Source organism: Schistocerca gregaria, chromosome 6 (assembly GCF_023897955.1).
Source record: "Schistocerca gregaria isolate iqSchGreg1 chromosome 6, iqSchGreg1.2, whole genome shotgun sequence".
NCBI classification, from domain to species: domain Eukaryota; kingdom Metazoa; phylum Arthropoda; class Insecta; order Orthoptera; family Acrididae; genus Schistocerca; species Schistocerca gregaria.
Window position 1 is genome coordinate 313,868,604 of NC_064925.1, and position 25,000 is coordinate 313,893,603.

A 25,000-nucleotide genomic window follows, 5' to 3' on the forward strand; every position below is an offset into this window, starting at 1 on the left:
AACTCTACTTCTTAACCTTCCTTTTATTTCCAGCATTGCTTCTTCTATGTGCAGATGGACCAGAAGGGAGAAAGACTACACCCATGTTTTACACTCTTCTTAATCCGAACGCTTCGTCGTCCATTCTTATAATTCCCTCTTAGCTCTTGTACGTATTGTATATTACCAGTCTCTCCTTAAAGCTTGCCCCTACTTTTCCCATAATTTTGAACATCTGGCACCATTTTACATTGTCTGACGCATTTTCTAGGTCGACAAATCCTATGAGCCTGTTTTAGTTTTTCTTTAGTCTTGTTTCCATTATCAACCACACTGTCAGAATTGCCACTCTGGTGCCTTTATCTTTCCTAAAGCCAAACTGATAGTCATCTAACACATATTCAATTTCCTTTTCCAATCTTCTATATATTATTCTTGTCAGCAACTTGGATGCATGAGCTGTTAAGCTGATTGTGCGATAATTCTCGCAGTTGTTGACTGTTGCAGTCTTCGGAATTATGTGAATGATATTTTTCCGAAAGTCCGATGGTACTCGCCAGGTTCATAAGTTCTACACACTAGCGTTAATAATCATTTTGTTGCAACTGCCCCCAATGATTTTAGAAATTCAGGTGGAATGTTATCCATCACTTAAGCCTTATTATATCTTAAGTTCTCCAAAGGTCTCTTAAGTTCTGATTCTAATACCAACCACTACCGTTGGTTACAAGCTACGAAAGTCTGTGGTGTCCAGCTGAGGCCAATGGGTTTTTGAGGAGAGTGGGAGTGTGGAGCGGCGAGGTGGTGCCGGGCAGTGCCGACGTGGCTATTAGAGTAAACCGGGCTGATGAGTGCTGGCGGCGGCAGCCCACGTTTAGACAGCGCCGAGTGGACGCACACTTAAGTCATGTGAGTACTGACAGAACCTGGAGCAAGGCTGTGCTCCTCACTGCTGCCCTAGTGGAATTGCTACCTTACGAAAAGCTCACTTTCGGAAATACATAAGCGTGAATCCCGTTGTTTTCGCTCACCTTTCTTTCCACTACCAGTGTCACAGTAGTGAGGACTGCCTGGTATAAGGGCGCCAGCCAGTGTGGCTGCTGTATGTTTATTACTTTGGTGCATACGGTCAGATATTCTCAGACACGATTATGTTCAAGTAGTGCTCCTTAATATGCAGGGTGTTACAAAAAGGTACGGCCAAACTTTCAGAAGACATTCCTCACACACAAAGAAAGAAAATATATTACGAGGACATGTGTCCGGAAACGCTTACTTTCCATGCTAGAGCTCATTTTATTACTTCTCTTCAAATCACATTAATCATGGAATGGGACACGCAGCAACAGAACGTACCAGCGTGACTTCAAACACTTTGTTTCAGAAAATGTTCAAAATGTCCTCCGTTAGCGAGGATACATACATACACCCTCCGTCTAATGGAATCCCTGATGCGCTGATGCAGTCCTGGAGAATGGCGTATTGCATCACAGCCCTCCACAATATGAGCACGAAGAGTCTCTACATTTGGTACCGGGGTTGCGTAGACAAGAGCTTTCAAAATGAAACTCAAGAGCGTTGAGGTCAGGAGAGCGTGGAGGCCATGGAATTGGTCCGCCTCTACCAATCCATCGGTTACCGAATCTGTTGTTGAGAAGCGTACGAACATTTCGACTGAAATGTGCAGGAGCTCCATTGTGCATGAACCACATGTTGTGTCGTACTTGTAAAGGCACATGTTCTAGCAGCACAGGTAGAGTATCCCGTATGAAATCATCTTGGCGTGCTCCATTGAGCGCAGGTGGAAGAACATGGTGCCCAATCAAGACATCACCAACAATGCCTGCCCAAACGTTCACAGAAAATCTGTGTTGATGACGTGATTGGACAATTGCGTGCGGATTCTCGTCAGCCCACACATGGTGATTGTGAAAATTTACAATTTGATCACGTTGGAATGAAGCCTCATCCGTAAAGAGAACATTTGCACTGAAATGAGGACTGACACATTGTTGGATGACCGATTCACAGAAGTGAACCCGTGGAGGCCAATCAGCTGCTGATAGTGCCTGCCCACGCTGTACATGGTACGGAAACAATTGGTTCTCCCGTAGCACTCTCCATACAGTGACGTGGTCAACGTTACCTTGTACGGCAGCAACTTCTCTGACGCTGACATTAGGGTTATCGTCAACTGCACGAAGAATTGCCTCGTCCATTGCAGGTGTTCTCGTCGTTCTAGGCCTTTCCCAGTCGCGAGTCATAGGCTGGAATGTTCCGTGCTCCCTAAGACGCCGTTCAATTGCTTCGAACGTCTTCCTTTCGGGACACCTTCGTTCTGGAAATCTGTCTCGATACAAACGTACCGCGCCACGACTATTGCCCCGTGCTAATCCATACATCAAATGGGAATCTGCCAACTCCGCATTTGTAAACATTGCACTGACTGCAAAACCACGTTCGTGATGAACACTAACCTGTTGATGCTACGTACTGATGTGCTTGATGCTAGTACTGTAGAGCAATGAGTCGCATGTCAACATTACCTTCCTTCAATTGGGCCAACTGGCGGTGAATCGAGGAAGTACACTACATACTGACGAAACTAAAATGAGCTCTAACATGGAAATTAAGCGTTTCCGGACACATGTCCACATAACATCTTTTCTTTATTTGTTTGCGAGGAATGTTTCCTGAAAGTTTGGCCGTACCTTTTCGTAACACCCTGCAGATGAGTGAAATCATAGCTCTTGCATAGTACCAGTCATTTCCAGTATCTAAATAATTTAAATTAAGTTTTTCCCTTGAAGGCGTTTCTTGATTAGTTCAGTGTTAAAATACTTTCTGACAGTGTCTAACTGTTGTAGTAAGTTCCAGGTAACGTTTATTTAAATTGGTCAGAAAGCGCAAGAGTCACTGATTTGTGCTAGACTTCTGGACCTGCTGTTCGTACCAATTTTGTTAATGTTCAGACGCATTTGCAGTGACCTTATTAGAGCAGAGCTGTGTCCACTGTTGTCAGTGCTTCGTGCTACGGTGATCGTATTCTGTTCTTTGTATTTACTGCATTACTGTAACTTGCTCAGTGCTCCAGTTTACGCGCGAAAGCATTGATCTAAGTTAACAATTGTCAGCTGAGCCCACCTGTCCATTAATCGGTGGCTCAGTTCAAATTTGTGTATCGTTCATGCCATTCTGCTTTGCAGTGCGACGTGTTCTCTAGTCGCTGTTGTCGAGAACTGTAATTAAGGTGTTTGTGTATAGATTTGTCGACGCCCGCTAAATAATTTAGTTCCTTGAATAGCATTATCTCGAGGATTTAACATCATGTTTAAAGGCTAACTAATATCATTTCGGCAGTGGGCGTTGCACCGACGCAGTTAGAACTTACGCGTCAATCAAAACCTGTTCTGACACTTGATCATGCCACTGGAGCATGCACAATGTCGGCACTAGTACAGTGTATATCCACCTTTCGCAGCAATGCAGGCTGCTATTCTCCCATGGAGACGATCGTAGAGATGCTGGATGTAGTCCTGTGGAACGGCTTGCCATGCCATACCCACCTGGCGCCTCAGTTGGACCAGCGTTCGTGCTGGACGTGCAGACCGCGTGAGACGACGCTTCATCCAGTCCCAAACATGCTCAATGGGGGACAGATCCGGAGATCTTGCTGGCCAGGGTAGTTGACTTACACCTTCTAGAGCACGTTGGGTGGCACGGGATACATGCGGACGTGCATTGTCCTGTTGGAACAGCAAGTTCCCTTGCCGGTCTAGGAATGGTAGAACGATGGGTTCGATGACGGTTTGGATGTACAGTGCACTATTAAGTGTCCCCTCGACGATCACCAGAGGTCTACGGTCAGTGTAGGAGATCGCTCCCCACACCATGATGCCGGGTGTTGGCCCTGTGTGCCTCGGTCGTATGCAGTCCTGATTGTGGCGCTCACCTGCACGGCGCCAAACACGCATACGACCATCATTGGCACCAAGGCAGAATCGACTCTCATCGCTGAAGACGACACGTCTCCATTCGTCCCTCCATTCACGGCTGTCGCGACACCACTGGGGGCGGGCTGCACGATGTTGGGGCGTGAGCGGAAGACGGCCTAACGGTGTGCGGGACCGTAGCCCAGCTTCATGGAGACGGTTGCGAATGGTCCTCGCCGATACCCAAGGAGCAACAGTGTCCCTAATTGGCTGGGAAGTGGCGGTGCGGTCCCCTACGGCACTGCGTAGGATTCTACGGTCTTGGCGTGCATCCGTGCGTCGCTGCGGTCCGGTCCCAGGTCGACGGGTACGTGCACCTTCCACCGACCACTGGCAACAACATCGATGTACTGTGGAGACCTCACGCCCCACTTGTTGAGCAATTCGGCGGTACGTCCACCCGGCCTCCCGCATGCCCACTATACGCACTCGCTCAAAGTCCGTCAACTGCACATACGGTTCACGTCCACGCTGTCGCGGCATGCTACCAGTGTTAAAGACTGCGATGGAGCTCCGTATGCCACGGCAAAATGGCTGACACTGACGGCGGCGGTGCACAAATGCTGCGCAGCTAGCGCCATTCGACGGCCAACACCGCGGTTCCTGGTGTGTCCGCTGTGCCGTGCGTGTGATCATTGCTTGTACAGCCCTCTCGCAGTGTCCGAAGCAAGTATGGTGGGTCTGACACACCGGTGTCAATGTGTTCTTTTTTCCATTTCCAGGGCTGTAACTGGCATCAAGTTTTTATTGCTATGGCTCCCGTGTGGAGTGGTGATTATTCCAAAATTTGATAGACTGATTTAATGTTGCCCTGTATTTCACGCTTGGCGTTGCTTGTCTCACACACAGCCTCAGCTGTTGAAGGTTTCTTGTTCTGTCCTATTGAGACGCAGGCCGTGTTCATTATTTTCCACGACTGATACGTGTATTAACTGTTAAATACCAATAAGGTTTTCACGGCCAGTTAATTTAAATTTGATATAGTTTTAATAAAAGTTGCTGTATTTCTTTAACTCTTGTGCGACATAAGTCACGTCTATGCTACACTTCTGGGCATTAAAATTGCTACACCAAGAAGAATTGCAGATGATAAACGGGTACTGATTCGACAAATATATTATACGAAAACTGACACGTGATTACATTTTCACGCAATTTGGGTGCATACATCCTGAGAAATCAGTACCTAGAACAACCACCTCTGGCCGTAATAAAGGCCTTGATACGCCTGGGCATTGAGTCAAACAGAGCTTGGATGGTGTGTACAGGTACAGCTGTCCATGCAGCTTCAACACGATACCACAGTTCATCAAAAGTAGTGACTGGCGTATTGTGACGAGCCAGTTGCTCGGTCACCATTGACCAGATGTTTTCAGTTGGTTAGAGATCTGGAGAATGCGCTGGCCAGGGCAGCAGTCGAACTGTTCAAAGTGCCGTCAATGCGAACAAGAGACGTGTAACCAATGGCACCCCATACCATCACGCCGGGTGATACGCCAGTACGGCGATGACGAATACACGCTTCCAATGTGCGTTCACCGCGATGTCGCCTTACACTGATGCGACCATCATGATCCTGTAAACAGAACCTGGATTAATCCGAAAAAATAACGTTTTGCCATTCGTGCACCCTGGTTCGTCGTTGAGTACACCGGTGCAGGCGCTCCTTTCTGTGATGCAGCGTCAAGGGTAACCGCAGCCACGGTCTCCGAGCTGATAGCCCATGCTGCTGCAAACGTGTCGAACTGTTCGTGCTGATGGTTGTTGACTTGCAAACGTCCCCATCTGTTGACTCAGGAATGAAGACGTGGCTGTACGATCCGTTACAGCCATGCGGATAAGATGCCTGTCATCTCGACTGCTAGTGATACGAGGCCGTTGGGATCCAACACGGCGTTCCTTATTACCCTCCTGAACCCACCGATTCCATATTCTGCTAACGGACATTGGATCCCGACCAACGCGAGCAGCAATGTTGCGATACGATAAACCGCAATCGCGATAGGCTACAATCCGACCTTTGTCGAAGTCGGAAACGTGATGGTACGCATTTCTCCTCGTTACACGAGGCATCACAACAACGTTTCACGAGACAACGCCGGTCATCTGCTGTTTGTGTAAGAGAAATCGGTTGGAAACTTTCCTCATGTCAGCACGTTGTAGGTGTCGCCACCGGCGCCAACCTTGTGTGAATGCTCTGAAAAGCTAATCATTTGCATATCACAGCATCTTCTTCCTGTCGGTTAAATTTCGCGTCTGTAGCACGTCACCTTCGTGGTGTAGCAATTTTAATGGCCAATAGTGTATATTAAACATTTTATTCGGTTTAAGTATAATTCTGTTTTCTTAACTGCGGAATGCGTCACACCTAGTCACGTTCTCTCTGCTGGTTCTGTTTATGCAATTCCTGTTTCTCAAGAGTGACATATCTCACGTTTTACTATTTAGTATCTTTGATTCAGTTTAAGTAAATTCCTCTTTTGATACATGGTGACATGTCAGTCACGTTTTGATAAATTGTACTTTTATGCTGTGAAACTAAAAGCACATGTTGTTTAAAGACTTTTATGCCGTTAGCGTAAATGCCAATTTTGTTTAATGGACACACGTGTCCATCTGTGCACTGGGATATTTCTGTATAGCAATCTTCATTGGATTTAGGCCAGTGACCTGGACTAGTATGGTTAATAGTTTGATCAAAGATATCTTTTAATGGTTTTATAAAAATTGTTTGTACCGAAAAATTTTTGAGGATGTTTAGATAAAAATTTTGTTGTTACGTTAATTTTATTTATGACCTAGTACCTTAGTATTCCCCTCACCTGCTACCATGCCATTTCAGTATGTTGTTTCAGGCGGGTGCTGGTCACATGCTTTCGAACGTAAAGGGGTAGTGACTGGCAGACACTATTAGTGATCAGTTGGTTTGCATTGTCACCAAGACTGACAGCACTAGTTAGAATCTATAGGCTGCTATGTGCTGCCAAAGTATGTGTGTGTGTGTGTGTGTTTTTTTTTTGTTTTTTTTTTTTTTTTTTTTTTTTTTTAAGGTTTGCTCAAGGTTGTTGTCTCCACAAGCGCTCCAGATGGTCATACGATTTTACCACCCAAAGGTAGTGTGGGTTAGTTATCTGAGCTATTAACTACTTATTTGCTTAGTACCACAGAAGGGAAGGTTTCCAGTGCGACGTCGGGGGAGGGGGAGGGACGGTGCATAGCTTCAGAAAGAATTATTGTCAGTGCTGTTACCAAGGAAAGTATTGTAATGTCAGGACTTGACTGTGTTTCCGTTTTCGTTTCCAGTCAAGTGTCTAATCAAAACAAAAAAATTAGTATCAGTGTTTATCTATGAATTATGGAGACCCGTAAGTTTTATGAGGGATTATATGTAATAAATATTGTAGGACAGGACGGAAGATTTCAATTAGATTACGTCATGACCAAACGGATCTTCCGAAATGAGATATTAGAGGCAGTAGGAGCAGATAGAGACTTAGATAAGGATTTAGTAATAATGAAGAGGAGACGGAAGTATAAGAATCTAGTCAAAAAGAATTAGTGTACAAAGAAGTGGCGTTCAGAAATACCAATCACTGAAGAGATGTACTTGAAGGTCTCTGCCGAATGGATAATATGAACTAATGTACAGAGAAATTGCACTCAGAAATACCAAGGATTGAAGAGATATGCTCAAAGTTGTCTGCCGTATGGGTACTGCGGTAGTGAATAGCTCAGTAGGCAGTTCAGTTGAAGAGGAATGGACATCTCTAAAAATGGCAGTCAGAGAAGTTGAAAGAAAACCGTAAGTAACTGCCAAGAATCCACGGGTAATAGAATAAATGCTCGATGAAAGAAGAAATTACAAAAGCGTTCACGGAAATTCTGGAATATAGAAATACAAGTCATTTAGAAACGAAATGAATAGGTAATGCAGGTAAGCTAACGCGAATTGGGTGCATGAAAAGTGTGAAGGGAAAAAAATTGTCGGAAGGACTCATTCAGCATGTAGAAAAGGATAAACGTCTTCGGTGAAACTAAAACCAAAGGTGATAACAGTAAGAGCGCAATGAGAATCCATGTTAAATGAAGAGGAGATAGCGGATAGATGGAAAGAGTGCATTCAAGGCAACTATGTGAGTGAGGTCTTGCATGATGACGCGGTAGAAGAAGAAACAGGGATGAGTTAGGAAGGAGATAGGGGATCCCCATTTACAATCAGAATTTAAAAGAGCTTCGGAATAGTTAAGATGAAGGAAGGAAGAAGGGACAAATATAGTCAATCGGAATTTCTAAAGTCACTGGGGGAAGTGGCAACAAAACGAGTTTTCACATTGGTTTATATAACGCATGAGACAGGCTATATACCATTAGACTTCCAGAGAAACATCATGCACACAACTCGGAAGATAGCAAGAGCCGACAAGTGCGAGAACTATCGCACAATCAACATACATCCAAGTTGCTGAAATGAATAATGAACAGAAGAGAGGAAAAGAAAATTGAGGATCTGTTAGGTGACGATCAGTTTAGCTTCAGCAAAGGTAGAGGCAAAGACACCTGAGAGGCAGTACTGACGTTTCGGTCGATAATGAATGAACAGAGAAGAAAATTAAGATACATTTATAGGCTCGTCAACCTGTAAATGTAAAATTGTGTAAGAAGTTCGAAACTCTGAGAAAAACAGAGGTAAGCTATGAGGACAGAAGGATAGTATACAGTCAGTAGAGGAACCAAGAAGGAGAAACAAGACTGGAAGACCAAGAACAAAGTGCCCGCATTAAAAAGCGAGTCAGACACAGATGTAGTCTTTCGTCCCTACTGTTTAATCTGTACATATAAGAAGCAATGACGAAAATGAAAGAAAGATTCAACAGTAAGATTAATACTCAAGACGAAAGTAAGTCATTGATAAGATTCGCTGATTTACCCTCAGTAAAAATAAAGACGAATTACAGGATTTGTCGAATGGAATGAAAAGTCTAATGAGTACAGAATATCGTTTTGAGTGTAGATCATAGAAAAGCGAAAGTAATGCGAAGTAGCACAAATGAGAACAGAGAGAAATTTAAGATCAGGAATGGGGAACACGAAGTAGAGAAAGTCACGAAATTCTTCTATCTAGGCACCAAAATGAACCATGACAGAAGGAGCAAGGAGGACATAATGAGTAACACTGGCAGAAAAGACATTCCTGACCACGAGGAGTCTATTTGTATGAAACGTAGGCCCTAATTAGAGGAAGAAATTCCAGAGAATGTTCGTTTGGAGTACCGAATTTTATGGTGGTGAAACACTGACTGTGGGAAAATCAGAAGAGAATCGAACCATTTGAACAAACGTGGTTCAAATGGTTCAAATGGCTCTGAGCACAATGGGATTTGGTCATCTGTCTCCTAGAACGTAGAACTACTTAAACCTAACTAAGCTAAGGATATCACACACATCCATGCCCGAGGCAGGATTCGAACCTGCGACCGTAGTACTCGCGCGGCTCCAGACTGAAGCGCCTAGAACCGCTCGGCCACATCGGCCGGCCGAAGCGTTGGAGATGTGGTGCTACAGAAGGATGTTTCAAATTAGGTGGACTGATAAGGTGAAGAATAAGACGGTTCTCCGCAGAATCGCCGACGAAAGGACTACATTGAAAACACTGACAAGGAGGAGGGGCAGGATGATAGGACTTTTGTTATGACATTACGGAATAACTTATCTGGCACTAGAAGAAGTTGTAGAAGGCAAAAGTGTGCGGGAAGACAGAGATTTGAATACATCTAGCGAATAATTTAGGACGTATGTAGCAAGCGCTAGTCCGAGATGAAACTGTTGGTACAGGAGAGAAATTCTGACAGGAGCATCAAACGTGCCGGTAGACTGATGAATTTAAAATAATGTAGGCCATTTTTCATAGTTGTATAAATTTGTATCTTTTGGCATGTCACGACGACAAAATCAAATGGTGAGATAAGTACATCAACAGTCAGCCAATAGCAGACATGCTGCAGAGTTTGGAAGGAATATTGAAAATTTTGCTGGAAACTGATGTTCAATGGATTATGGAGTCCAGACGTTCTCATGTCTGTTTCCGTTTGAGTGAATTGTGATCTTCGGTGGGAGCTTAAGAGAGTCCTGACGTTTCCGGTCTGGGTAAATTGGATGACTCCGGTCGGAGCCAGAGTTTTCTCTTTTGAGGTATCTGAAAATTTCTATCTGGTGTTTCCTGAACTGTGTTAGTTCCGAACATTGCTTTCGTATCGTTAGTATACCGTAGTTTAGAAGACTTCCGTGTGGTTGAGGTTCTTCGTGTGGTTGAGCTGTGTTAGTGTTTCTGGTAAACAGGTTGCTGCTGTAGTGACAGAGACAATTAGAGCTACTGCTAAACTACTGCTATTAACAAACAAGAGCGATTTAAACGATTTTTGTGTCATCTAGGTTCATTGATGAAATCCAACCCCAGCTACACACATTTAATTAAACTCATCTAGCAGGTCTGTTAGAATGTTATAAACTTGAGGCCGTCATAAACATAACTATTAAGTAGCAGTCCGTGTTTGGTGTCTAGACAAAATCTGACGAGCCAAATTTCAGTTAAAATGCAATCACAAGTCTAAGTTCCCTTTCTGAGAAGCAATTGCAGTTCTCAACAGAGAGCTATAACTCGCAAATTGGGACTTTGATCTGGGGTATGTTGAACTTTTAAGAAGCGTATCCATGGACAGCAGCTTGGAGAATTGGAGACGCCCCTGACGTCCAAGACACCGAAACACTGGAGCTAATGTATCGGTTGTTCGCACTGCGTCAGTCATCTGATCAGCAGTATGAGACAACGCATCAGTGCAGTCAGCTCTACGAGAATACCTTCTGGGTACGTGCCCGCGGCTCAGGAGAGGTCACGTCTCGCAGAAACAGCGCTGTGACCTCTTCACTGTGTTAGTCTGGCGAGCTACATTGGCGCACATTGCAAGTGACCTGGAGAACTTCGAAACAGAGATAAGTGCAGGCAGCGACTGCAATTTTTGTGTATTGTGAGATTGTACGATCAGCGAAGACAGAGCACATTAAAAAATTACCACGTGAGTGTGGATCGAAGCAGGAAGCTTGCGAGCCTGCAAGACCTGGATCAGGTGTAAGAAGTTCCAATAAAGCCAATCCACGGCACCTCATTTTAAATAAATTGGGAGTATTAGATTCGCAAATGAAGTTAAGTTTGAAGAAATGGCATCAAAATGTGAAAGCATTAAAAGTAACAGAACACGACATTCGATGGGTTGCAAGTTAGATAACAGTCGCTTAAAAGGAGTTTTCTGACCAACTGCTGGCACTCGAAGGAATTTGAGGGACGATATGAAGGAGAATAGGTTGCAGTACGACAACTGAGAGAGAGAAGCCGAATTTCTTCGTGGCAGGCTTAGCAACGACGTTATGCATGTCTGAGTTAGGAACGTGCTGTAGAGACCCAAACTAATATATTTGACTCTAAGGTAACAGTAGAGACAAATCTTGTCGAGGATATGGAAACTAATGACTTTTGTATGTTTTACTTTCAGCCTATCATGCGAGACTAAATTCCAAACGATTTACATGTGACAATAAATATCACACTGCTTCTTTTTGTCTTTATGTAGAGATCTTTTTGTCAAGGGTATGTCAGATGAAATTAAAATTAAGATTGTGAAGCGTCAATTAGAGGGTAGTGCATGAACTTGGGTTAACCAAATCTCTAGTTCACTTGTAAATTATAGTGTTTTGAAAACTGTTATCTAAATAATTACGGAAGTGATACAAAGCAAACTAGACTGAAAAACGTTTTTTTTAGTGGTCTTGGCTACAGAAGCGGCTAGGAATGAATTTTATAAACTAGTCCACCTCCAAACACCGTTGGTGTGTTAACGGATATTTACAAAATGGCTCTGAGCACCATGGGACTCAACTTCTGAGTTCATTAGTCCCCTAAAACTTAGAACTACTTAAATCTAACTAACCTAAGGACATCAAACACATCCATGCCCGAAGCAGGATTCGAACCTGCAACCGTAGCGGTCGCTCGCTTCCAGATTGTAGAGCCTAGAACCGCTCGGCCATTCCGGCTGGCGGATATTTACACTTAAAAATGTTTCTACCAGAGTTACTCTAGTGGGAACTGGTTCACAGTTCAACAAATTCAACTTAATCGTTTTTTGATCAGGCATTGTCTTATAGGCCGCAAAGGGCAATAAACAAAAATGGAAATACAATCGTTGCTAAAAACAGTTCACGTGTAAAGCAAAAAAATAGAAGACGAAATGGAAATAATCACAACTGGCATGGCCACCAAAGTGTGAATAATAATGGGAAAAATCAGCGGTGTACAAATAACTGAAACTGAGAGCCTTTTTAGGAAAATTGGGACAGTGTGATCAATGACTAACTGAAATTTTACGTACTGAGAGAATCGTAATGTAGAAGTAAAAGGTCCCTCAAGCAAAAAACTAGGCTAGGTCCATTCTAAGTTCCGAATAGGGACGTCAGAATTGGTAAAGAATAGGCCCAGAGATAAAAATAACGTTTGATCATCAAAACAAAAACAAAATGGGACTTAATATGCTCTCCGTGAACAGTATTCTCACTGGCACGGAGCTGTGGGGTGGTGTAAACAAATTAGCCACAAGCAAACTGTGGGTAAAGGCAACAGAGGTGGAAATACCGATATTAATGGTGACTTTAACATTGTAAGATTTTTCGTGCATGTTGGATCTAAGGAGAGTTACAACACATCACATAGCATGGCCATTCCTAACTCTGATAACATAAATACGTGTATATGTGATATGGAGGAACTTCGCATAAATAATAATGTGTGTTATAATAATGATGGTGACTGGATAAGTAGTAACAAAAGGATTGATGATGTAGCTGTAGAAACAAGCAAAGCCGTTTCTATGGGTAGTTGTGATGTGTGTGATGGGGAGGTCTACCATAAGCATTATAGAAGGTACAAAGTGTGGCAGCTACTTGTAATGTTAATAGTTTAAATTTTCACATAAAGCAAAAAGTGGTGAGGTCTGTTTGTGGAGGATGGAAGCCATACTGCACTGGACAAGGATGTATGTAACTAGTGGATAGGTAAGGATGAGTGTCAGTAAAAAGTGGTAGCAAAAGTCTATCAATGGATAAATGCTGAACGGTGAAAGGAAACATAGAAATTTTGGTTTGGCACGGACCTACTGAAGCTAAACGATGATAAAGAATATAATGATGTATTCAGGAAAGCTTTTGAGGGTGACAAAGATTTAAACCGTGAACGCTATATGACTGTTAATATAATGCAGAGTGAATGTGTGAACGATGTGGTGAATGATTTGCAGTATGAGATGGATTTAATGAGAAAAATGTAAGGAAAATTGATGTGAGTGTGTATGACGTATGTGTCGAAAGTTTGGTTGAGAGTGGGAGGAATAATTGTGGACTGAAGAAAGGTATCATGACTGAATTAAGGGATGCTGGTAAGAAACTGGTTGACTTAAAGGTAAAGAGTGTAGGAATTAAGACTGCTACAGGTCAGCTCAGTCAGCTCACCTCAGAATGAAGGTTATGCTTGGATTTGGAGAGTTATTTGAAGACGATTTCCTGACGGTATAAGGATTAATAGTAAACGTAGTGCTTGGTATCGACTTCCTGATCTCAGTATGGCTTTCTGCAAAAAGTGTTTCATTAATATAGTCATAGTCGTATGCTATGACAGCTGCATTGTTCTCATCTGCTTCTATGACTATAGCCCTACAGTTTTATAGTTTAATGATAAGATTTTTAGAAACATGAACATCATAATATTTAAGAAACAAAAATATTTTTAGCAGAAAAAGGTCTTACTGGAGCTTGCAAGGACCCAACAAAAAATTTAAAATAGGTTTAGGTCAGAAAATTGACCAGTATACATTTTTACTTAGAGCAAAAAAGTAGCTTCTAAAATGATCTATCACAGTACCCCAAGCTTACGTCTCAAGTGAAGATACATAAGAGTGGTAACCCATTACGTTCTATTTTGACAATAGAGCTAGCCCTAATTATAAATTTACCATAAAACATAAAATTGAGAGTAGCATATACATTTCACCAAACCTCTGGAGTTAAGAGCAGCTGCGAATTAGCTAACGCCATTAAAGGCATAACTATTCCTATTGATGCAACTTTGGCATCACAAGACATCACCAACCTATACACCAATGCCTCATTAATGAAGCTCTTCAGATTATAAAACGGAACCTGATGTCTCACTAGACAATTAGCACAACAGAAACTGTAGAACTCGTGGCAATGCTAAGCTTGTGCTGTCAGACATTTAATAACAAGATACTTTATCAAAAACAAGGTCTTGCAGTAGGAAATAGGTTGACTGGCATATTACCCGATATTTTCAATAATGACTTGCAAAAGCACTTTATCAATAAATTTCTGGGCTGTAACTATAAAGTCATCTACGAGTACAACATACGTTACATAGATGATATCTTAATGGCGATAAAGCGAAGCTCTAATAACATCGACATCTTCACACAACCATTCTGCTCTATGCGTCCAAAACTTCACTATCGAAATAGAAGAAAATAACACCATTAATATCTTGGACTTAACCACCTCGAAAACTAACAATAAGTTTACATTAGTTATTTATAAGAAATATTACCATCTTCACCGAATCACATGTCTGCCATTAGATAAACATGAAATATGTAAGAAACTAAATATACTTAAGTAATTAGCCGTGGCAAACAGTTGCACCTAAATTCTTAGCCATCCATGCAGAAAAAAGAGCTGTACAATCACTTAGAACCTCATGAAACCGGTAATAGTAAGAATAAATTTTTCTGGAGGACATAGTTTGGACGAATCTGTCAACAGAAAAGAAACCAAGAAATTCAACCGCCAGATGCGTTTTTTAAAGAAATAACATACTAAAAATGCACCTCAGACATGAGATAGGTAACATGCAAAATAATTTTTTGAATTCAGAATACATGCGACTGTTAAGACATTTAACCTTGGACAAGCGGAAAGGAATTTTAGCGTAAGGTTCAAGGCGCACACACGTCCACACGAAAGAACTGCTTTTGGCCAGCACTTGACTGTGCAAAAGCATACTGTTACTAACATAGACCATAATAGGCAAGTTATGCACACTATGCCTAACGGACATCTATCGAACATTGAAAGAGAGAGAGAGAGATTTAGGGGAATAGGAAACGCTACCTCTCAAAAATTTTTGATGAACAAAGTGAATTTATGCCAGATGCCTGGTTTTTAGTATATGACCAGTTGTTGTAAGTCTCTTATCCTAGCAGAGCTCTGTTCTTCTCCCTACTTCGTTCTCTTGCTTCGATTTCGGAGAATCTGTTGTGCCTGCCACCTTTATCAAAAAAGTATCTGTACACCTCCCAAAAACGTATTTTTTTCATATTAGGTGGATTGTGCTGCCACCTACTCCCAGGTACTCCATATCAGCGAACTCAGTAATCATTAGACATCGTGAGAGGGCAGACTGGGGTGCTCCGCGGAACTCACTGGCATCGAACCTGGTCGGGTGATTCGGTATCACTAGTGTCATACGTCTTTACGCGAGATTTACACACTCCTAAACATTCCTGAGCCGTGTCACGGCTCAGCTCATTTGATTTACCCACGAGATTATTTCACTTGTTTTCGACGCAGCGATAGGGAGCGTGATCGCTGAGCGCTGTTGGCGCTGGTGCGCGAAGCAACAGTTTTGTAGGACGGCTCGGTCGCGATATGGCGACAGGACGGAAGCGGCGGGGAGTCAACTGGTGCCTACCGATTAAGGACTGCGAAGAGTATGGCTGTTTGCGAGCATGTGGGGATTGACGGAATGCTCGCTTGCTTAGCGTGGTTCTCCATGACCAGCTGTTGTTTGTTGGGCCTAGTACTCGAGTGTAACAAGAAACTGCACTGGTGTGGTTCTCGTCACCTTGCTAAGGCCGAAATTTTTATATACGTTTCTTATATTAAATGATCATTACTATGTGGTTGGTACTTGTAGCCAACATTTTGTGATTTGAAATACTTCAGAGAATATCATCATGTGCCAGGTGTCTACTGTGAATAATTCTTAATTTTTTTGATAGTGTATGGCACGGTATCCACTATCATCGAACATTTCATGGAAGTTCTGTCCAAATTATTATTACATTAGACTCTGTTAAAATTAGTGCGTTTAAATTGCAGATTTCTGAATTCTGCTAATATTGCTTGGGATAAACCCATCTATTTCTTGATATTGCCATATTTGTGTATTAAGTTGTGTTTCTTCTCGAGACTGACTGAATTGACTTTGGAACACGTGGGGCGTGTATTTAAATGAAAATTTGCTAGATAACACAACGGTCGTGAAATTGAAAACTTGACAGTGTTTACTCATGTCACCAGTCGATAATGTTATTTCCGTCTTGTAGCTTACTTAAGTGATATAAAATAATTTAGAAATTTTGTGTATTTGTCACGAAAGGTGAACTGATGTCATATGAGAGAAAAATAAGTGACATTGGTGTAGAGTTTACGTCAGCTTAAGTGAAATCAGGTGGTAAAAATAAAACTGATTATCATTGCCACATTTTTTTAAGCAGGCAGTAGGGAATTTGTTGCACTCTTGCCAAATTGGATTTTTTAAAGTTTGATGTACATGTAGTTGAAATCACAAGCTCAATATTTCTCTGGTGTAATTGTTAATGTTTGTACACGTTGCACTATTGTATGATATAATATACCCTTTACTAACAGTACCTTTATGTAATGTTTCAGAGTGGAGCTGCATGTTCTTCTACAGAATACATTTAAAAAAAAATTATTTGCTAATATTTCCTTTTAAACTGTTAAATTGTATTAACTTGGATGTATAACCAATTATTGTTAAATAATAAATTTGTGTCAACAAGGGTGGACCAAATAAATGTGCCGACACCTTCCCCATCCCAGCTCTGCTACCGTCTGTTCATCACAATCCCTAGGTCAATTGTGTCCGATGTGATAGTGAAGTGGAAACGTAAACGGACACGTATAGCACAAAAGCGTACAGGCCGACCTCGACTGATAGAGACCACCGACAGTAATGTGTAATGTATAATAGGCAGACATCCGTTCAGGTCGTCACACAGGAATTCCAAACTGCATCTACATCCCTGCAAATACTGTAACAATTAGGTGGGACTTGAGAAAACTTGGATTTCATTGTCGAGCGGCAGCCCATAAGCCACACATCGCGCCGTTAAATGCCAAACGACAGTATTGGAAGAACAGTGGTACTACCCCAAAGTACCGTTATCCAAGATGCTGGCCGTGACGTAACAGACACTCACAGTGACGTCATCCTTAAGATGGCGGATGTGATGTCACAGACACTCCGCCAGTGACATATTCCAAGATGGCAGCCATGACGTCACAGACACAATCCCAATGAAATCAAGATGGCGGATTTTGGCGGGCACCTTGAATTTTGGCGGGAAGAAGGTTAATTGGGCTACCCCCACTAACCTAACCCCACGTCCCGCAGGAAATGGCGGGAAGTACAAATTCCAACATGATAAAGCGCCACACCCAGGAAAACGGCAGGAAAATTGGACTTGTCTTTATTGTGTAACCAAATTCAAGCATGTGTGTTCGCCGCTAGGTATGAATTACAACTGGCTTAGTTCATATCGTAGCGACCACAGAGCGCCACTGTGACGTCAGATCATGACGCAAGTACCGTTATTCAAGATGGCTGCACTACCTGCTGCAGCAGCTTAACTGTACATCACCGTTTGTCTTCACAGCCTCAAGCCCATACCTTTATACACGCGCAGTACATAGTCTTCTATAAATATGGTAACTAAAGCAACACCCACATCGCGCATGAGATCTATCAACTACCTAAGTACTTAATTCCATTTCAATTTTAATCATATTCAATAATTCAATTTACAATTTCAATATTCAATTATCAAATGAGAAGTTACACATTTTCCCATTATCAGCACAGTGTACATTCATGACCTAGCACCCCCACCCCCTCCCACACCTAGAATGCTGCACTCCTATTGGCCATGTGATTCGACTTCAAATAGGTACGCAAAGGTGTTCACTATACTTTCAACTACCTAGTTTCAACTAATTTTCAAGGTCCAGACTGCCACCTCTTCCTAGGGACCGCCGCCGAGTTTGAATTCTGGCAGAAAAGAAAGGCCACTTGCGCTTTCGTCACCAACCTAAGAAAATTGTTGTAAACGAAGCTCACCACCACTAACCTAAGCCCCCAGGGCGCAACCTCTTCGTAGGGGTTGCTGGTAAAAGGGACGCAGCCCGCTCTAGGCTGACAGAGAGAGGAAGGAATGCAATTTATTTGGGAGCAATTATATTTAGGGATGGAGTATATGTATCACTGAACACACGCTCAAGCATGTTCGACATCACACAGACTTGCAAACTACTGCTACATAACTCATCTATAACGCTCTACACACACACTTGCTAATTGTAAACCGCAGAAAATAACTCATTGCACAACCTACAGACATGCGAACCACTCGTAAATAATGCAAAGCATTTACATCCAAATAGCCAAACAACAGACATGTAGAAAACAGAGCATGCACTCCCCGAATGTGGAGGTGACTGGATACGTCCGAGTGCAGTGCTATATTACGCCTCCCGATTAGTGCATTTGGACCGGGTGTTGGCAGCTGTCTAACTTTACAGGCTATTTTAGTACCTAGAACGAGCGGTTACGTCGTGATCGCGTGTCATAAAATCGATAGAATTCCGAAAAATGCCGAGCGAATAGGTATAAATTGATCGAATATACACCGAAATGCAGGGAAATTGAGGAAGTACTTGTGTACGTTCTGGTTCGTGACAAACAGTTTGTACATGAGATCAAGTATGCGCCAACAAGAGGAATGCGAGAAAACGTTGACATCGAAACGAAGGGGAATCAGGGAGGTAGTCAATTTTTTCCCGCTGAGTCAGTAATATACTGTATGTCTACTGAGGTACCAGTGATACACTCGAATTGACTATTGCAATTCGTGCTTTAGAGGAGTGCAGATATCGTTTCACCTCTAAACGTACTTGAATCTGCGTTAAAGGATAAGAGAGTGGACCGGGTGATCGTTTGAGAAAGAGCTGTAACGTGGTTCGATTTAATGGCTCTGAGGACTATGGGACTTAACATCTATGGTCATCAGTCCCCTAGAACTTAGAACTACTTAAACCTAACTAACCTAAGGACATCACACAACACCCAGCCATCACGAGGCAGAGAAAATCCCTGACCCCGCCGGGAATCGAACCCGGGAACCTGGGCGTAGGAAGCGAGAACGCTACCGCACGACCACGAGATGCGGGCTCCGATTTAATGTCTTTCTTTCTAGAAAAGGATAACTTGATGGAGGCCAATTTTTTTTCTTTTTTCAAGTGTTCGCTTCAGATGCATCAGTGACGTGTCATAGCCCGTGTTCTACTCACTCGTATACAGATACTTGTTCCGTATGTGTTTTAAAGCAGTGTCTACTTGCAATCGTTAACGGTAAACCTGTCCGTCATCAGAGGACTACCATCTCATGTGTGAAGAAACTTGACACATTCCTCTAAACGAATTTTAATTTTATGCGATCCCCCTGTCGCATATTGTGTGTGTAATATCGAGACCTAAGCGTCATACCTAACTTAGCGGTAAGAGATTGTGAGGCGCTAAAGTCCCTGTGTACACATTTGCAGTACCGATGTGCTGTTTACAGAGTTAGTGACGGAATTACTTGCAATTTTCACATGTCGCATGTTGCTGCTGTGCATTTATCTGTTTCTTGTGGGATGTATCCCCCGCTACTATCATCTTATATATAGGCCTGATGCAGGCACAGAATAATTTCTGAACCGTGATCGGATGTGAACAGTGGACATTATACGCCTCCACAAAGCTATATTGTGCTCGTATCAGGCAACGCAAATGGTTTACGATTCGATAAGATAATTCAGCGCAGAGAAACGGGGAAAAAATGTCCAAACGTGTGTGAAATCTTATGGGACTTAACTGCTAAGGTCGTCAGTCCCTAAGCTTACACACTACTTAAACTAAATTATCCTACGGACAAACACACACCCATGCCCGAGGGAGGACTCGAACCTCCGCCGGGACCAGCCGCACAGTCTATGACTGCAGCGCCCCTGACCGCTCGGCAAATCCCGGGCGGCTGAGAAACGGGGACGAAGCATGTGTGTCTGATAGGTCGGAAACGTATGCGATCTAACATTATAGCCGGTTTTAAGTGCAGAACGTTGTAGTCTTAATAGTGCGTGTGTTCATGTTCTCTCTCTTACGAATACCTTCCAGGTGCGGATCCTATACGCTACAACAATTCTTTAGAGTTGATAGCTTGGTTGATTTACGTAAAAATGCGTTGAACTTCATCCGTCTGGGGCTCCATCGCGTATAAAATCAATCCTTTGTCGTTGTTCGTAACTGTCTGCTATTATATGATTGCACTTTGGAATCTGTTGCTACGCATCGATAAGGGGTGCTAAGATTCCTCGACATGGTCCAATCTCGAGAAATCGCGTGCGCTTGGACGGGTCAGGACTTGGAAAGCTCAATTCATTCACGAGACGTGGAATGCAGAGGGCCTTCGTATGGTCGGTTGCAGATTAATTAGCTAATTGTGCTGCAGGGCTGGTTGGTCAATGACTGTGTGAGGATGGTCTTTTAGCCTATGACTGCGAGAATGCTCTGTGACTCCCATACTCTGAGAGATATATCGTAAATTAAACACTATGCTCGAGTGATAGAAATATATAGAGCGGTCTCGTATACTTTGATGATTTATGTGTTGGGGAAACATGCTGTCACATCACTGGCCAGTGCTGGACTTAGTGTAAAATTCTTTGCGCTATCAAGTCTGTTGCTTAATATTACATGACATCGAGCGTGTCTTTTCCATCACATCCGCCCATAGCTTACCTCATAATGATTGAGTGACATCGCTTGTTTGAATTTGGGAAGAAGTTTTGTGGATGGGTGACAACTTCTGGGGGCTGCTAGCAGATAAACATCGATCGCGAAAAGAGTGCAAAATTACGAATAACTCGAAATGGAAAGCGGAGCCATCATCTATTTCGTCACGCCGACATATGAGTTTAAATGTAGATGTCATGAAACACTTTCGGACGGTAGTTTGGAAACTCTCCACAACGCTGCCAAACTCTTCTAGTTTCCTTATGTTGTCGGTGTGTTTTATTTAAAAATCATCCAGTGTTATGCTATACGCCGTAAGAATGTGATTTACACCGTGTGATGTCCAGTTTCCTGTGAGAGGTCGTGGATCAGAGCGTCTTAATGTAGTTTACAATCTGACACAGACCTTGAAGTAGTGGCAGAAAACGAAATGTTTGGTGATGTACAAAAGCGTGTTAGAAAACAGTGTTTGAAACAGGAGCAGTGGGAGAGTCTCATACGATAATTTGCTTAGAGTATAGGTGATGAATGTTTAAAGTGGTCTATGTGGTGTTTGTATATTTAATATGATCGTCTGCACATAGGCAGCTGCGGTTTGAGGTGTCGGACTTGGTGAACTGTTAAGAATGCCTGGGTGGCTGCACGCTACGCTATTCTGGGGAAGTACTGAGAAATGTCTTTCTTCGCGCTAGAGGCCCACCGTATACGTCATTGCGCCCGCATCGACGCCTAGGTGACTTGTAAATAGAAAGAGCTTTTATAGTTCGTAATTTTTCTGTGTTGGGGTGGGTATAGAATAACGAAGATAGCATGTTGGGGATCTCTAGTACTTTTATCTAGTTTGGGTACGCACCACATTGCGCGCATTTCCACCGAATGCCCAAAACATGGTCCTGTTGCAGTAACTCAGTTCGATCTGTTTCTACACGGGTTGCAGAAGGTGTTGGATACGTTTTTCTCCGACTTAAATTGGAACTAGTACTTGTGGGAAGCTGTAGAAATGAGTGCGACTGGAGGATGTGTAGGGTGTGATTAAAAGTAGGTTGTAATTTTACTGTAGCAGGCACATTCGAGGAAGATGACTCGTTTAGAGATATGAGAGTGTGTGAAATGTGATTGACTTGTGGGTGTGAGCCTATGCAAGTATGTGTTTGAATTGACGTAATTTCTAATATATAGCGTAAAGCTAGAGATCTGAGAAGTTACTGTACATTTTTCTTCTTAGGACCTCAATCAGCACATCATCTACTACTACTGTTTGTCATCGCCTATAACTCAGCGGATATATCGTGGAACGTCTGATATAGTCTGGAGACAGAATGCGTTGCAAAAACTAATGAATTATGCAGTTGTGTGCGGTGTGATGCAAAGTTCCTTGAGTTTATCGCGGGGTTGCAACGTTGGCTCTTAATACACACATTTCTACGATCACCATCACAGTATTTGTCCGGAAAACACCACCTCATTCAGAGGTAATGTCATACCTCGATTCGCAAAGCTGTTACAGGTTTTAACATGGATACTTGGGTGCACCTATAGAACGACAAGTGCTTGTGAGAGTAACATATAGTAGTTGTTGGGATAGGGATTTTTTCTTTAACATGTGATCGATTACGTCTATGACACGGTGGTATGACTCGCAGGAAGAACGTAAGAGACATCCACACTCATCGTTGATTTTCGGTCAGTATTATTTGGTGTCGTATGCATCCAGTTACTGAGGAGGTAATATTAGTATTAGTGCTGGGTGTGTGATATGTTCGCATTTGAGCATCAGATTTATAAAGTATGTCTGTCTGTGTAAAGAAAATGACTATGTGCTGTTGTAGGGAGGGTATGGATTTAACTTTGAGTACTGTGATAGCGATGGGAAGAGTATGACTAATGGTAAGGAAGGTACAGGTATTTCCAGAGCCTCAACGTTCAACAGAGTATATTCCAATACTTCTCTCATTGCTGAATACCGTTCAGTTGAGATCGCGATCGTAAGATTCAATTGTAAGTAGAACTATAGGAGATATATGTGAGGGGTTATCTAGAATGTGCTCGTGTATGCAAAGTCTGTGGTGGGATTGATTTGCGTTCCCATGTTAATGGTAGCAGTTTCCGAATGTAGAGGCCTGTTGGAGTGTAGGAATGTATCATAGTTAACTTTACCATCTTCTAGACGACCAAATAGCTAACTAATACTTCGTACGTGCTGGGCGGCTTTCGTGATCAGGTGTAACTTTGAGAAGATGGTGCGTTTGCGGTGGAGCGTTATTCCCTCCCATGTAAATTGTTCGGTCGACTGCTTCTGTACATTTGATGCCTTTATTTAGTTGAGGGAATATCGATTGTGGTGTGCTGGATACACGTTTCCCTGTTCTCTAGACGTGGAAAAGACTGTAGTTGGTTTGTAAACATTATTGATCATGTGGAATCTATGACATCACCGACTTCGGTATTCGAGAGTGCAAATATCAGTCTACTCTACAGGGCGAAAAGTATTTAAACCGACAAACTCTGGGAGGTTGTAGAGGACATCAAAACAAATATTTTTCCCTAATGTTGTTTTTTCCTATGAGAACTCTTTAAACCGGTAGAGGAAGATTTCTCTGGCGGAAAATTAATTAAGCCAACAAGAAACTTTCCCATTTTTTTATGACCAAGGGACAACACATTAACACAACACAATTTCAATTACATTAGATTTTCAAAAATGCCTCCATTGACACGTAAACAAAGGTTACACCGTTGGATCATATTCTGTCTGACAGGGCAAAACCCAAGGAGTATCCTGAACTGTTCTTGTTGCTGCTACTATCAGGGCAACCAGATACTCTTCTGATGCAACAGGAGTTGCATCTCTCCCCACAGAAAAAAGTCCACAGGGGACATATCTGCGGATCGAGCAGGCCATGGTACAGGACCACCTCTGCCAATCCACGTTTCTAGGAGCCGTCGGTCAAGGAATCGACTCACACGACGACTAAAATGTGCCGGAGCCCCGTCATGTTGGAACCATATGCGTTGTCTTGTAGGGAGCTGGACGTCTTTCAGCAATTCTGGCAATGCTCTGGCGTGAAAATTGTAATACTGCCTGCCATTTAATGGCCTAGGTAGCAGATACGGCCCAATTAAGCAGTCCCCAACAACACCGTGTCACACATTAACGAAGAACCGCACTTGATGAGCGCTAGTAACTGTGGCATGTGGGTTATCCTCACTCCAAAAATGCGAATTGAAGGACTGTTCATACATTCGTCTGATTCGTCCCCATGTTACGTGCAATTGCACGAGTGCTGATTGAAGGATCCCACTCCACATGCTGCAAGACTGTTTCCTCAAATTGTAGCGTTATTACCGTGCGACGGTGTCGCTGTCCAGGTAATCTGCTAAATGACCTGTGAAACGTCCCCTTAGAAAAATTATACATGACTGTGCTTAAACTGACACACTATATTTTTGGCGCAACGCAATCTAACTTTCACAAATCCCTACAAAAGAATGGCCCTGACTAAATTAACCTATACGTTTCACAAATCACTTACCTCACAAAAATCATCGTTACTCGAACTACTGCAATACAGCGAGCGCCACTACTGCCAGCTAAATAAAAGATTCAAACTACTGAAGGCACTAACTACTGATAGGCATAGTTCGCAAATTAAAGATTTTAATAGAGAACAAACAATGTATTTACCTTAATAGTCATCAAAAGTCATAATATATATAGCAGTTCATGACATCCAGTCTTACAAATTTCAAAACTCCGCCATTTCTCTCCCCAAATCCACCACTGCTGGCGGCTCACCTCCAACTGCGCAACGCTACGCGCTGTTAACAGCCAACTGCCCAACACTACAATGGCCAACAATCATGCTAACCAGCCACAGACTGCACACAGCACAGTCAGTGATTTTCATATAGAGCGCTACGTGGCGTTACCAATAAGAAAACTTAAACAGCCTACTTACATAGCTCCCATGCTCCCCACAAAAAAATTCACAAATAGTTTTGAGCAATGGCCAATACAGATTTGAAATTTTTTTTCATAATTACAATAACAAATAAATCA